The following is a 16,321-nucleotide window of genomic DNA, read 5'->3' on the forward strand; positions in this document are numbered from 1 at the left end:
AGCTCTGATTCCCCCCCCTCCCGCAAAAAAAAATGCATTTTTTTACATTTTTTTTTTTTGCATTTTTTGCTTAGGGAAAACGTGTGGTCCAGAATGCTTCTCAAGTTTCTCAACTAGCCTACTACTTCTCACATGATCCTTATCCTATGTGTGTGTGTGTGTGTCTATATATATATATATATATATATATATAGAGGAATTGTAGGATACAAATACCCTAATCCTACATTACGTACATTATATCCACAGTCGTACACGTGTCCCTGATTCGTTTTCCTTTCGTAAGGGTAGATTAGACAATTCATTCAATCAGCTGAGGGCAAATTAGTCTATTCATTTAATAATCAGATTGCGAGAAGTTCGTTACACCACTATCCCGGTAATTATGATTCGTATCAGTTCCAAATTTTCATAATTCTCAAAACAATACAATGTAGTTTTCGTAGTTTAGCGTTAGGGTTTGAATTGATTGTTGTTTTCAATGGATCCACAGAGTAGTACCAGACGGAATACAGATGTTGAGTTTGAAGATGCTCGATCGGTCGGTGATCATGTTCAATTGTCTGCGTATCAGAGAGTTACGATAAATGAAGTCATAGATCCTAATTCTGCAAATTCAAATGCAAATGCAAATACAAGTGGTGTAAATGAGTCTTCCAATAGTAAGTTTGTTAAGTCAGATGTTTAAATTGTTCAATGTCAGTTGTTTTGTATACTCGGTGTAATGATTTTTGTATGATTATAATTGGTTTGAATGTTTTCAATGTTATTAGAGGATAACTGATATGGATTCAAAGTGGTTAAGTTCGCATGTTTTGAGTTTTCATAAATCGTATGTTATAATTCTGGTTTCGCATGTTATGTTACCATAAATCGCATGTATAAAACATCTAATCAAAAGGTCAATTCGCATGTTATGAGTCAAAGAATTCGTACATTCTAACATGAAAGTTTGGAGTTTCAATTAATCGCATGTGGTTTTCATTATATATAAAACATGTTGTTGTCTCTTTTTATTTAATTCTGTAGATGAAAGGCTTTAGATTCCGGAGGTTGATGCATCAGCTACACATGTGGTTGGAATGCAATTTAGTTCTGTCGAACAAGCATACGTGTTTTACCAAACATATGCTAAGTTAGTTGGTTTTTCCACCCGCAAAGGTGGTGAAGTCCACAGTGATGGTATAATCAAAACTAAGTATTTTATTTGCTCTAAAATGGGAAATAAGCCATTGTTTATTGATGATGCTTATTCGAAGTCATAAAAGCCATACAAAACAAAGAATAGAGGAACCATTAGAACTGGGTGCAAACCTCAAATTATGCTTTGTTCGGTGGATGGGCGAGCATTTACAGTCAAGAAATTTGTTGATGGTCATAATCATAAGTTTGTATATCCTGAAGATATTCATATGCTGCCAGCTTACAGGAAATTGTCAGAAGTCCAAGAGGAAATTATATGGGAACTAGGTACTCTAAACCTTGGCCTGGTCAAAGCTTTTCATATAATGAGAAAACGATATGGTGGTTTCGAGAAAGTTGGCGCCACGATCGATGATTGCAAAAACTTTAGAACTCGAATTAATAGCTATATAGGAGAATATGATGCTAACATGGTGATCAGTTGGCTTACTGATAAAACCGAATATTTAGTTGATTTTTCTTTTGAATATTTTGTTGATGAGGACAAACGGTTAACTGGTTTGTTCTGGTCCGATGGTTTATGCAAGCGTAACTTTTTGAAGTTCGGGGATGTGATATCGTTTGATGCTACTTTCAAATCAAATAAGTAAGTGTTACATTAACGTTTTTAATATTTTTCGCATGTTACATAATTTCACAAACTAAGAATATCGCATGTTAGTAAACATTTAAAGTTAGGTGTTTTATATATCGCATATTATAATATCGATTTCACATGTTATGATCTTTTTTCAATAATTTTTAGTTATATTGAATTTTAGGTATAAGATGGTGTTTGTTCAGTTCACTGGGGTTGACAACCACTGTCGAAATGTAACCCTTGGAGCTGGGTTGTTGGCATGTGAGAGCATTCAGTCTTACAAATGGCTTCTCAATTCCTTTGTAAATTCATTTGGACGTCAGCCAAAGATTGTAGTGACAGACCAAGACCCTGCGATGAAACAGGCTATCGAGGTTGTTTTTACAACCAGTAGACACAGATTGTGCATGTGGCATATAATGAAAAGGGTGGCAGATAAGATAGACTATGCTATACTGTGTGTCATTAGCATTTTTTTACACTAGATATCCGTTACATGCTGATAAGAAAACCATTTATTGGTGTAGGTTGGACACGAGTTGTGCAATAATGAGGAGTTTAAAAGGAAGATGTGCGATATTGTATGAACTGATTCCATTGAGCCAGAAGTATTTGAGAGACAGTGGAACTTGGTAATGATTGAGTTCAATCTTACCCAAAATAAATTGATTGATGATATGTTTGTGATGAGATCCATGTGGATTCCGGCTTTTTACCGGCACGAGCCAATGTATGGACTTATGAGAACAACTTCAAGATCAGAGAGTGAAAACCATTTTTTTTGCAAGGTGGCTAATTCACAACTCACTCTTGTAGAGATTATGAATCATTTCGACGGTTCAATGGATGCCCAAAGGTTCAATCATAGAAAGAATGATCATATTTCAAGATATACTGAGCCTGATGATTGGAGCAAAACTACTCTGGAAGCAGATGCTGCTAAGATATACACCAGGTCTATATTCTTCGATCAGCAGATAGAGATATATGGAACTATTAGTGAATGTCTGCCGATGGACAACAAAATTGAGGGTGACCGGTTAAGGATATCGCTGAAAGACTTTAAAGCTCACGAAGAACGGTTTTTAGAGGTAATACAGAATATATTTTACAACATGCGATTTTGACATACCCAGACGAATTGAATACTGAATATATTTTACAACATGCGATTTTGACTAACCCATGCGAATTCAAATTATTTTTCAAGAAACTCATTTTTTACACATGCGATTTTGTTCACCTATACATGCGATTTTATGTTTTGATTTGTTTTATTGTTTCTGTAGGTGTGTTTCAAGAAACTTGAAGAAGATGTAACTGCACAATGTAGCTGTCTGCGTTTCGAACAGTATTGGCTGTTATATAAACACATCTATTTTCTTTTCAAGTGTTTGGAGTTAAAGAAATACCAAACAAATATGTTATGAAGAGATGGACAAAAGGTGTGGTTCCGAATGAATTAAACTCCACGTTTAATGTTAAGGTCGATGCAAAGGATGAGCAATACAAGGCTAAACAGATTGCTCATGAAATCATGTATATAGGGGAGTATTTGGTTAGTAATTTGATTACTGACCTTGATCAACTCGTTATAGTCAGGGATCAAAAGAAGGAGATTAAAGAAAAAGTGGACCAGAGTCGCATAACCAAGCCTCTTGAACCAAAGTTTGATCGGTTTTCAAAGTTAAACCTGACACGGGCCGTGTCCAAGAATGGATACTGCGCAGAAGAAAAAAACAACTGCGAAAGACAAAAATGGCAGCTAACACGGGGCCGTGCTAGGCCAACACGGGGCGTGGTCAACTCAAAGATTTGCAGAATCTACGATAGTACAACAAGTACTTTGGCCACAGGCCGTGCCGTTGATACACGGGGCCGTGTTAGTACAACATCTGACAAGCAGTTAATGAGGATGAGAGAGAGAGATAGGCACAGGGCCGTGCCAGGCGGGCACGGGCCGTGCTGAAGCTTCTGTTTACAACTATCAATACAACTACTTGGTTCCACTTCAACTCATCCCTTGGCAAACCACTTTTCTCTTACTTGCCACCACTCCACCACCACTACAACACCATCATCCACCACAATAATCCATTTTTCCATCCTTAGAGTGTGTGTGTAGTCTCGGGATTGTAAGAATGTTTATCAAACAAAGGCCATGCTTGGCTAAATTCTTATATCACTTGGTGAAGACTTTTCTTTTATGTATTTCTTTTATGATTTCCAATCTTTGGCTACTTTTTAATTTGGTTTGTATTAGTGACTTTAATAATTAGTTTTTTTTTTATATTGAAGGCGAATTTATTCAAATACTCTTCATATGTTCGTTTACTCAACATGTTCATGTCTTTACGGTCTATATAAAGCATGTTAATTAACCCGAAAGGGAGATTAGAAGGGTGGTTTGGGTAATTCTATGTCTCGTTCAGTGTATAGATCCTGCGAGAACCTAGTTCAAGCCTAGTAAAACCTCATGAGTCGGAGCGGGCATTACCCACCACGGGATAGGTGCAAAAAGCTTGAATCCCTTATTCTTAAACTACTATTAAAACTTTAAACCAACCCCGCGAGGACTGTATCCCTGCTGACTCAGACTAACGGGTTGAGGGTGATCGCCGCCTTTTACGAGGGGTCCACCACATTTTGTATTAATAACTTACTTAATTATCTTTCAATATTCCAATCTAGTGGGATTGTATCCTTGCTGACTCAAACCACTAGGTTGAGGGTAACGTCGCCTCCAAAAGAGGGGCCTTCTACTATAACTAAGAAAATCTCTTAAAATACCCGAAGTGCGGAAATCATCAAAAGGGTACATGAAAGATAAGTTTGATCCAAGTGATTCTTTCTTGTCTATCATTTTTATTTTATTTTTATTTTTTGTTTTTATCTTTTAATAAGTTTAAAAATCTTTTCTCAAAAATTGGTTCGATTACACGTTAACGATAAGCCGGTACTAAAAGCTCTTGTGTCCTTGGACGACCTCGGTATCTTGCCATCACTATACTACGTCCGCGATGGGTATACTTGCCCTAGCGTGTGTGTAGAGTGATGGTAGAATATCGTGTTTTATAAATTTAAAACTTGAAATCGTCGAGTAAAAAGAGCTTAAAAAATAACTAAAAAAATATATACACCCGCACGCACGTCAGCAAGCATTGTTCTGGCAGCTTCAATCAAAGTTCTGTTTTTCCTTTCAACCACCCCATTCTGTTCTGGTGTTCTTGGGATGCTATATTGCCTTACAATCCCTTTTGCCACACAGAACTCATCCAACTCCTTGTTTCTAAACTCTGTTCCATTATCACTTCTAAAAACTTTTACTGGCAAGTCAAATTGCTTTTCAATCTGTTTAACAAAGTCTTGTAAGATACATGTAGTCTCATCCTTAGAGTGTAAAAAGTAAGTCCATGTAAACCTAGAAAAATCATCAACAATGAACAAACAATATCTTTTGTTTTTCAAACTCATGTTTTTTACCGCACCAAAGAAATCCATGTGCAACATTTGTAAGCACTTGGTTGTTTTGGACTCTTCAATGGACTTGTAAGAGCTTTTATGTTGTTTACCTTTTAGACAAGAAACACAATGCTCAGAACAAGTAAAAATTTTTTGTCGAAGACCTCTTACAAGGCCTTGTTTTGAGAGTGTGGTGATAGTCTTAAGATTTGTGTGCCGAAGTCTCCTGTGCCAATCTCTGTCTCTTTGTTTGAGGCAGCTGAGAACAGACAAGCATCAGCTATTGAGTTATCTTTTAACATATCAACCACATACACATTGCCACTCCTTTGAGCAACAAGTTATGTTTTACTGCCGGCTTTGATTTCTTCAATCTTTTTAACTACTTCTAGCCCAACAATCTTACAAGTTTCCTTAGTGAAGAATAACCCATAGCCCTTGTCACTCATTTGTGAAACACTAAGGAGGTTAAATTTAAGATTGTCAATAAGATTGACATTTTCAAACTTGAGTTTCCCAGCCTGCACAGTCCCTGACCCCAACACCTTCCCTTTTGAATTGTTACCAAAGGATATATCACCCCCTCCATGTTTTTTGAAATCTTTGAGTAGGGCTCTACATCCTGTCATGTGTCTGGAGCCTCCACTATCTACATACCATAAACTATCTAAGCATGCAGAAATTCCCTGCATATCAAGTAACAAGTTAGTTCAGGTGGGTCTCCAAAGCCAAGATGGCTTTGAATGGGGTCTCAGATAGGTCAGCCTCAAGTCCAGGTGCATAAACAGTGGTTAAGTCAGGGGTTTGAATAGAGTTTTGAGCATTTTTCTGTAACCACTGTTGTGGACCATCTCCTGTCAGATGTTGATAACCAAAAGGATGCCTATTCACTTTGGGTTTGGATAGCCTTTTGTAGGCTTCATAACCACGAGGGACCTTTTGGTATGATGGTTGACCATGTCCTCTTGGGAACTGGTTTGATGGTGGTGCATTTGTTACTTATACCTCTCTGAGAGCAGAGGTTTTGTTCAATTGTTTAGTAACAGATGTTTAAACAGGCACAAAGGTCTGTTTGTTTTTGGGGGTACATTTTAGTAGACTCTCTAGTGTTTTAGATGCATACTCTTTTCTTTTAACCTTAAAAGTTTTGAGATACACACACTGTTAAGTGAGATGATTGATTTTTCCGCAAATTGTGCACTTAGGTGCAGGCTCAATGACACTTGTTTTGTTTATATCATAAGTTTTATAAAAGAAAACAGTCTTTTGTAGCATGAGTTCTTTTCTCACAAAAATCACAAAACATGTTCTTAACCTTTTCTCTTCTCTTCCTCTTTTCAACTTTCTTTTCAACAGAGTTTTTAACCTCTGTTGGGATGTCTTTCAAAGGAATGATTTTGGCCTTGGGTGCTTTGACACCCTCAATTGTGGAGAAATCCATTGGCTTAAAGTTTTCAAGGATGTCACATTCATTAGACCAGGTGGGTTTGAATTGATATTTTTCTATCTCTTCAAAGGTTGATGACCCCTCTGGTTTTTCTAAAATGATTTTGTTTCCATTTTTATCAGTGACTTTGATCTCTTGACCAACCATGTTTGTTGGGATCACTTCAACCAAGCCAGATTCAATTTCAGCAGTGTTTTCAGAAGTTTGGTCATGTTTTCTAAATACAATGCCAAACTTCACATTGCTCTTGATCTACTTTTCCAACTTCAGCTCATAACCTTTACAAGACTACACCAATTTTTCACAAGTGATTTGGGTGCACTCAAGCTCCTTTTTACAACTCTGATATTTTTCTACCATAGTTTGGAGTTGGTCTTTGGTTATGTTGTGTTCATGTTTTAAGCTGCTGATCTCATTTTCTTTGTCAAACAATTTATTTTTCAACTCTTTAAAAGTTTTGTCAAATTGCACTTCATCTTTTAAGATCTTGTTTCTAAGGTTTTCATTCACCTCTTTTATGCTGGCAAAAGCAATAATGTATTTATCTGAACATAAATCTTTTAAGATCTGAGGTGATACCTTAGCAGCAGCCATCATGGCACAGTCACATTCACCATCACAAATACTAGCATCCCATGGATCATCAAGAGGTTCCGATAGAGGTTCAGCTTCTTTCTCTTCTAACATCTGATCACCAACAATATCTGCTGTAACCACTGTTTCAGCAACTTTTTCCACCACTTCAGATCTGGACTCTACTTCCTCAGATTCTTGCCCTTCAGGTATTGTCTCTAATGCCATGAAACAAAATTCATCAGGTGAAACGTTAGGATTAGCAATTAAAGCAAAATTTTCATCATTTAAATCCTCAGGTAAGCTACTCCAATCAAGAAAGCCCTGTGTAAAGAAACTCTTTTGACTGGCCTCTGCTGGAGCAGATGTTTGTGCAGCTTGTTGGAGTGCAGTTTGCACTTGAACATGAGGTACAGGGGCTTGAACATACTAAATCTATGGAACAGTGGTTTGGACATACTGGACAGGAACAATGTTTAAAGGATGTGCAAAATAGGCAGTGTTTTGCATATGAGGAGCAGGGGTATTTTGGGAATAGTGCTTTGAGTGTTTTGAGGTCTTGGGCTAGGGTGTGTGATAATTGGTCCACTGTTTTGACTCCTACAATCCCTAGCAAAATGACCAAGCCTATTACACTTGTAGCACTTGATTTTTGACTTATCCAACCCCACCTTTAAACTCCCATGTAATCCAGGAAACTTCCTACCAGTTCTTTTATAAAACTTGCTTGTTTTAACACTCAACAAGGTGATGCGTGTGTAGTGTAATATATTTTTAATTTATAATTTAAGCCCTTTTACACTTTTTAGCCAAGTTTTAAATTTATAAAACACGATATATACTAACACTAAACACACATATGGGCAAGTGCACCCATCGTGGATGTAGTATAGTGTTGGTAAGATACCGAGGTCGTCCAAGGACACAAGAGCTTTTAGTACCGGTTTATCCTCAACGTCTAATCAAATCAAAAGTTAGAAAAAAGGTTTTTTAAGCTACAAAAATAAAACTAACTAAAATGCTGAAAAATAAAATAAAAATAAAAACAGATAGACAAGATGAATCACTTAGATCCGACTCGTGTGTAGTGTAACCTTTGATTATTTCCGCACTTTTGCACCTTTTAAGAGATTATCTTAGTTATTTTAGTAGGCCCCTCTTTTGAAGGTGACGTTACCCTCAACCCAGTAGTTTGAGTCAGCAAGGATACAATCCTAAAGGGTCGGATTATTGAAAGATAATTAATTAAGTTATTAATGCATAATGTGGTAGGCCCCTCTTTTGAAGGTGACGTTACCCTCGGCTAAGTAGTCTGAGTCAGCAGGGATACAATCCTAAGTAGCCGGGTTAAAGTTTTAATAGTAGCTTACTTATGAGGGGATCAAAGAGTTTGGACCCCCGCCATCCAATACCGGTGGGTATTGAAGGAGGTCCTACTAAATTTGACCCAGGTCCTTTGCAGGATCTATACACTGAACAATGGCAAGACTCTTACCAAACCGTTCACTTAACCCCCAACCAGGTAGTCAACATATCTCCATATAGACCGTGGAGATATGAATGGTGAAAATCTTTTATTTTATATAGACAGTAAAATAATGCCAAAACACCACGGACAAACGATAAGGAAGAATCTCCTTCAACATAAGAAACTAGTTATTAAAGTTATTAATAAATAACCAAATAAAAAGTGCGAAAATATTAAAAATAAAAAGTATTACACTAAACACTTGTCTTCACCAAGTGATGAAAGAGACTTAGGCAAACATGGCCTTTGATTGTCAAGAACTCTTACGATCAATCTTGGATCCCGAGACGACCCACACACTCTATGATGGATGATGGATGATGGTAGTGGATGACGGTGTTGTGATGGTGGTGGTGGGTGGGTGAAGTGTGAGAGAGGTGGTGTGCCAAGGGATGGTTTGCAAATTAGCCAAGCACCCCTATTTATAGCCTGAACAGCAGCTCGGGCACGGCCCCGTGTCCAACCTCCTTCTCTTTCTTCATTAATTGCAGTTTGTCTGCATTAGTTGACCACGCCCCCGTGTCCGCTGAGCACGACCTCGTGGTGGGCGATAGAAGCTTCTACAACTTTGTCTTTTCTACTGACACTTGGGCACGCCCCCGTGCTCATTGAGCACGGGGCGTGTTCAGCCTTCTGTTCTCTTGTTTTGCTTGGGAAGATGCTGTCGGGGAGGTCGGTCATGCCACGTTTGTTCCTTTTCTTGTATTTATGTTAGATTTAGCTGCCTTTTTGCTTCTTTTGTTCATTTGAGCTCATTTAATCCTGAAAATACAAAAAGAAGACAAAAACACACTTTTTCCAACATTAGTACTAAAAAAAGGTTAGTTTTATGCCACAATTGATGTAATTTATATGTTGCATTTTGTGCACATCAAATACCCCCACACTTGAATCTTTGCTTGTCCTCAAGCAAAACAATTTATAATGTGGCTTTACACTCCCAAATGGAAGGGGTAGAAGAGAAGTTTTTTTGGGCTTGTCATAGAGTGTCGGGATTTCCAAGATTCTTTATTAAGTTTTATTTTTATTTATTCACAATCCTATTCATCATGATTTATTAAACATTACATAAGATAAATTACTTATTAGGGCATAACATGCCTTTTTAAAATTCAATTTATATACAACTTCACATACCTCACGGGGGATCACTCAACACTCGGCCGAAGATGTATTTTAGTGAATCACTCGAGAGCGGCGTGTAACTTTCTCCTACCATAAGCTTGCCAAGCAATCAATCCTCCTCCTTTTAACTATATACATTTGTAAATATCAAGAGGACTTTTGGGTGAATGGTTAGGCTTGGGCTAAAGGTGGGTGGTTGGGTTAGTGGTTAGAAAAAGGGCGAAAGGCGTAAAAAGCGTCAGTTTTCATAAGATTTGCTATTATTTTGTAACTTTTTATTTTGATGAAGCATTTCTTCCAAACAATGTTCTTTTTTGATAAACTTGTTTGTTCATTTATTTTGGCTTCATCGCCAATATATATATATATATATATATGTATATATATATATATATATAGGAGATGGTTCAAATGAAAACCACTTTTATTGTGAAAACTCGAAAACTAATTAAAAAAAGCCTAAAAAACACACAAAATTTTTTTTTCAATTTTTTTTACAAAAATCGCTGGTTTTTATATTTAAAAAAACTTTTTTCAAAAAAAAAAAAATTTGTGTAGTGCACATGTGTAATAATACACATGTGTAGTACACATACACATGTGTAGTATTACACATGTGCACTACACAAATTTTTTTTTTTATATAAAAAACCTCCGAATTTTGGTTTGCAAAAAAAAAAAAAGAAAAAAAAATTTGTATGTTTTTTTGGCTTTTTTAATTAGTTTTCGAGTTTTCACAATAAAAAGTGGTTTTCATTTGAACCTTCTATATATATATTTTCAGCAAGTCATAAGAGAAACCGAGCCTTGTTACTAAAATAAAGGGTTTAAAATGGAAAAGGGTTTTGGTGGGTAAAAGGGTGTTTGTTTTGGGTTAAGAAATGAAAAGGTTTAGGCTCAAAGGGGTTAACTAGGGGGATTTTGGGTAGGTGGTAAAAAAAGAAAAATAATGGTGTAGAAATAAAAATGGTTAGTCCTAATGCCTCCATTATTTACTTACTCGGGCTTAAGTTGGTAAGGACCAAGAATGTATCATCGTGGCAAGTTCTAGAGTCGTAAGAACCAAACGGCTATTCACACAAGAAACGAAAAATGAGCATTTAGTTTAACGATATGTATTTGTATGCTCAATGAAGGCTAAAAACTCACTTTTTGTGGTAATGGGTTTTTATGTGATCAAGTATATATAATCAAATTTTAACTAAACTTGTCATGCTGTTTCATAATTTTCTTATGTTGGTTCTTTTTATCACGACGCTATCGGTTGTAAATTTGTAAAAATATAACCTTTTTAGAACTTGAACTTCCCAAATTAAACCTAAACAAGTAAAAAAAATGAATTTTTTTTTTGAAAAAATTTAGGGTGATTAGCGGTTCCAATAGAGTTTTGTGTAAGGCTTGTTAATTAGGACTTGCAAGATTCAAGGTTTTAGCATCTCCCCTACACTTAAATTACACATTGTCCTCAATGTGTCCCAAAAATAAGTTTTTAGGTTGATTGAATGTGTAAAAAGGTGTGAAAAATCAAAAATTTGTGTTACTGGGCGTCTGGACACGGCCCCGTGGTGTCCGGGCACGGCCCCGTGTTCAGATCACCAGTAACAAAAGTTTGTAAAAAGAAACAGAAGCCTGGACACGGGGGCGTGTTCAGTGAGCACGCCCCGTGTCCAGTTACCTTAACTGGGTATTTCCTTCAGACTGTGTAGCACGGGGCCGTGTTGGGCGGGCACGGCCCGTGCTTAACTTGCTGTAATGAAGAAAATTTTGTTGGATGGCCCTGTTTTTGTGCATGGGGTGCTGGTTCAAGTTTCCCTTGTTATCCTTCACCATCTTGAGTGTGTTTTATTCCTGAAAATTAAAACTAAACTAGAAAACATAAAAATTAATCTCAGCTAAACTAAGGATAGTTCCGCGGAATGCCTCCGTGGTGCGCCACGTTTATAAGGGTCCTTGGCTAGACCCAATGCCTGGTCATATGTTACCCAAGTGGGATGTTTTTCATCCCATGCTACACCGTCGGAGAGCATCATTCAAACTTGAGTCAATAACCTTCATGTTGTTGACCGGGTCGTCGTCTTCTACTCTTTTTCCAACTCCAAACTTCACTTCCTCGTCCCCAATCCTCAATGTTAGTGTTCCATCATTCATATCTACCACTGCTTGGGCCGTAGCTAGGAATGGCCTCCCTAGGATGAGTGATACTTCTGCATCTTCCTCCATATCTAGTATGACAAAGTCGGCCGGAAAGACAAATTCGCCGACTTTGACTAGTAGATTTTCAGCGACACCTTGTGGATATTTGACGGATCTATCGGCGAGTTGTATGCTTATTTTTGTAGGGCTTGTTTTCCCTAAGCCGAGCCAGTTGAACATTGATGAGGGCATGAGGTTGATGATTGCCCCGAGATCGGCTAGTGCATTACGAACGGGGGATTCCCCAATCGAGCAAGGAATTGTGAAGCTTTGGGGTCAAGCTTCTTTTGCGGGAGTTTGTTGAGTAGTAAGGCGGAGCATTCTTCACCTAAATTAACTAATTGCAATGATTCAATTTTCCTTTTATGAGTGAGAAAGTCCCTCATAAAGTTTGAATATTTAGGCATTTGAGTTAGGACTTCGATAAATGGAATATTAACATGCAATTGTTTTAGTAAATTTTCGAACTTTGCGAATTGCTCATCGGTCTTTTGACAAATTAACCAACTGGGGTATGGAACCGGAGGAGTATTTGTAGGCTCTTGAATTGGTGGAGAAGCCTTCTCTTGATAGGGAGGAGTTGTGGTTTGGCTTCTTTCAGTTGGCGGTAATGGAGCCTCTTCGGAACCCACGGTACGGTTTCTCAATGTTATGAGATATACTTGCGCTTTTGGGTTGGTTTCGGTATTACTTGGTAACGCGCCTTGTGGTCTCTCGGAGAAATTCTGAGCTATTTGGTTTAATTGCTTTTCAATGTTTTGTATACTAGCTTGTTGATTTCTAAAATTCGATTCCAATTGTTGAAATCGATCCGAGTTTTTCTTTTCGGTGTCAGAGATGAGACGAGATACAGTATCTTCAAGCCTTTCTCTTCCACCTTGTTGTTGAGAGAAATTTTGTGACTTGACTCTTGATTGTTGAAAGTTTGTTCTTTGGTTTAGATTTTGTTGGTTACTACCATTGCCGGGTTCTCTCCAACCAAGGTTAGGGTGGTTACGCCATCCTTGGTTGTAGGTACCCGTTGGAGGACCCGACGGCCTAGGTCTATTATCAATGTATTTAACGACTCTATTCGATCATCTATTTCTTTCATACAACTCCAATTTTCATGTGGCCCACCACACCCTTCACAAGCCATGACCGAGGCTGTTTTTGCCATTTCTAGCTTTTTGATTTTTGAAGAAAGGGCCTCGATTTGGGCTTGTAAAGAAGTGCTTTCATCAACCTTATGGGCGCCTGGGGCAATAGATTTATTGCCTCGAGGAGTGTGCCACTGAAATTTGGTTTGAGCAATTTCCTCAATTTGATTATATATTTCATTTGGGCGACGATTACCTAAAAGTCCCCCGGAGCTAGAGTCAAGTGTTTGTCTTGTGTGTGGCAACAACCCATTGTAGAAAGTGGATACTTGTTGCCACACTGCAAGACCGTGATGAGGACACTTTCTTAGTAGCTCCTTGAACCTTTCCGAAGTTTCATATAAGGATTCCCCATCCTCTTGTGAATATGTATTAATTTCAGTCATTAATTTAGCCGTTTTAGCAGGAGGGAAATATTTATATAGAAACTTTTGGGCTAGTTCATCCCAGGTGTTTACCGAACCAATTGGGAGGGCATTAAACCAAGCCTTAGCTGGGTCTTTTAGTGAAAATCGAAACATTAGAAGGCGGATGGCGTCGTTTTATGCTCCATTGATCCGAAAGGTATCACATATTTCTAAGAAATTAGTAATATGTAGATGAGGATCCTCGTCCGCAAGCCCATGGAAGGTTGCGGAGTTTCGAAGCATTTGTATCAAATGTGGCCGAAGTTCGAAGTTGTTGGCTTCAACATTCGGTGCATTGATAGCGGTGCCGAGATTACCTACGGTGGGTCGTAGGTAATCCATGAGGGTATGTTGGTCCGCCATTGGAAGTGGGTCCCCCGAAACTTTCTCTTGGTTTTAAGATTTAAGTCTCCTTCGTAGAAAGCGTTCGGGTTCGTCTAGGGGTTCTTTTATGTCTCTACTAGAACTGGAGCTCATACACTACAAGGAAAATGCAAATATGGCGCCTGAGTTCCAAGTCCTGCAATAAAAACAAAGAAGAACATTGGTCAGAAATTTCACCAAGGCCCCGTGTTCAGATGAACACGGCCCATGGTCGGAGATACAGTAATTGTTTTCCGGATCCCTGTTACTTGGGAGTTTGACACGGCCCCGTGTTGCACCGACACGGCCCCGTGCTCAACTCTCTGTAACTCGGAAAATAAAAACTGCCAGTAACAATGCTGGGCGCGACCCGTGTCCGACCAGGCACGACCCATGCTGAGCTCTACAGAAACTGAAAAATCTAAGAAAATCATAAAAAAAAAGAAAAATTAAAAAACACGATTAAGCCGTTGATTCCTAACTTTCTTAAAATCCTTGTGTCCTCGGCAACGGCGCCAAAAAACTTGATGCGTGTGTAGTGTAATATATTTTTAATGTATTTTTTCAGCCCTTTTACACTTTTTAGCCAAGTTTTAAATTTATAAAACACGATATTTACTAACACTAAACACACATATGGGCAAGTGCACCCATCGTGGACGTAGTATAGTGTTGGTAAGATACCGAGGTCGTCCAAGGACACAAGAGCTTTTAGTACCGGTTTATCCTCAACGTCTAATCAAATCAAAAGTTAGAAAAAAGGTTTTTTAAACTAGAAAAATAAAACTAACTAAAATGCTGAAAAATAAAATAAAAATAAAAACAGATAGACAAGATGAATCACTTGGATCCGACTCGTGTGTAGTGTAACCTTTGATTATTTCTGCACTTTTACACCTTTTAAGAGATTATCTTAGTTATTGTAGTAGGCCCCTCTTTTGAAGGTGACGTTACCCTCAGCTCAGTAGTTTGAGTCAGCAAGGATCCAATCCTAAAGGGTCGGATTATTCAAAGATAATTAATTAAGTTATTAATGCATAATGTGGTAGGCCCCTCTTTTGAAGGTGACATTACCCTCGGCTAAGTAGTCTGAGTCAGCAGGGATACAGTCCTAAGTAGCCGGGTTAAAGTTTTAATAGTAGCTTACTTATGAGGGGATCAAAGAGTTTGGACCCCCGCCATCCAATACCGGTGGGTATTGAAGGAGGTCCTACTAAATTTGACCCAGGTCCTTTGCAGGATCTATACACTGAACAATGGTAAGACTCTTACCAAACCGTTCCCTTAACCCCCGACCAGGTAGCCAACATATCTCCATATAGACCGTGGAGATTTGAATGGTGAAAATCTTTTATTTTATATAGACAATAAAATAATGCCAAGACACCACGGACAAACGATAAGGAAGAATCACCTTCAACAAAAGAAACTAGTTATTAAAGTCATTAATACATACCTAAATAAAAAGTGCGAAAAGATTAAAAATAAAAAGTATTACACTAAACACTTGTCTTCACCAAGTGATGTAAGAGACTTAGGCAAACATGGCCTTTGATTTTCAAGAACTCTTACGATCAATCTTGGATCCCGAGACGACTCATACACTCTATGATGGATGATGGATGATGGCGGTGGATGATGGTGTTGGGATGGTGGTGGTGGGTGGGTGAAGTGTGAGAGAGGTGGTGTGCCAAGGGATGGTTTGCAAATGAGCCAAGCACCCCTATTTATAGCCTAAACAGCAGCTCGGGCACGACCCCGTGTTCCTTCTCTTTCTTCATTAATTGCAGTTTGTCTACATTAGTTGACCACGCCCCCGTGTTCGCTTAGCACGACCCCGTGTGCAGAAGCGTATCTGCACTATCAAGATTTCCCTAGATTCTGCGAATCTTAAAGTTGACCACGGCCCCATGTCCGCTGAGCACGACCCCGTGGTGGGCGATAGAAGCTTCTACAACTTTGTCTTTTCTGCTGACACTTGGGCACGCCCCCGTGCTCATTGAGCACGGGGCGTGTTCAGCCTTCTGTTCTCTTGTTTTGCTTGGGAAGATGCTGTCGGGGAGGTCGAGCATGCCACGTTTGTTCCTTTTCTTGTATTTATGTTAGATTTAGCTGCCTTTTTGCTTCTTTTGTTCATTTGAGCTCATTTAATCCTGAAAATACAAAAGGAAGACAAAAACACACTTTTTCCAATATTAGTACTAAAAAAAGGTTAGTTTTATACAACAACTGATGTAATTTATATGTTGCATTTTGTGCACATCAAAGGCAAGCTAATGCAAAATGTCCATCCCTTCCAGA

The 16,321-nt window shown here is 38.3% G+C and overlaps 1 non-coding gene across 1 annotated transcript; it reads left to right on the forward strand.

Annotated features, from left to right (window-relative positions):
• The first annotated feature begins 13,535 nt into the window (after positions 1–13,535).
• On the forward strand, positions 13,536–13,642 carry LOC118490885. Its single transcript, XR_004890110.1, has one exon. It is a non-coding gene; the product is annotated as a small nucleolar RNA R71 (small nucleolar RNA).
• Positions 13,643–16,321: the final 2,679 nt, after the last annotated feature.

Source organism: Helianthus annuus, chromosome 3 (assembly GCF_002127325.2).
Source record: "Helianthus annuus cultivar XRQ/B chromosome 3, HanXRQr2.0-SUNRISE, whole genome shotgun sequence".
NCBI lineage: Eukaryota > Viridiplantae > Streptophyta > Magnoliopsida > Asterales > Asteraceae > Helianthus > Helianthus annuus.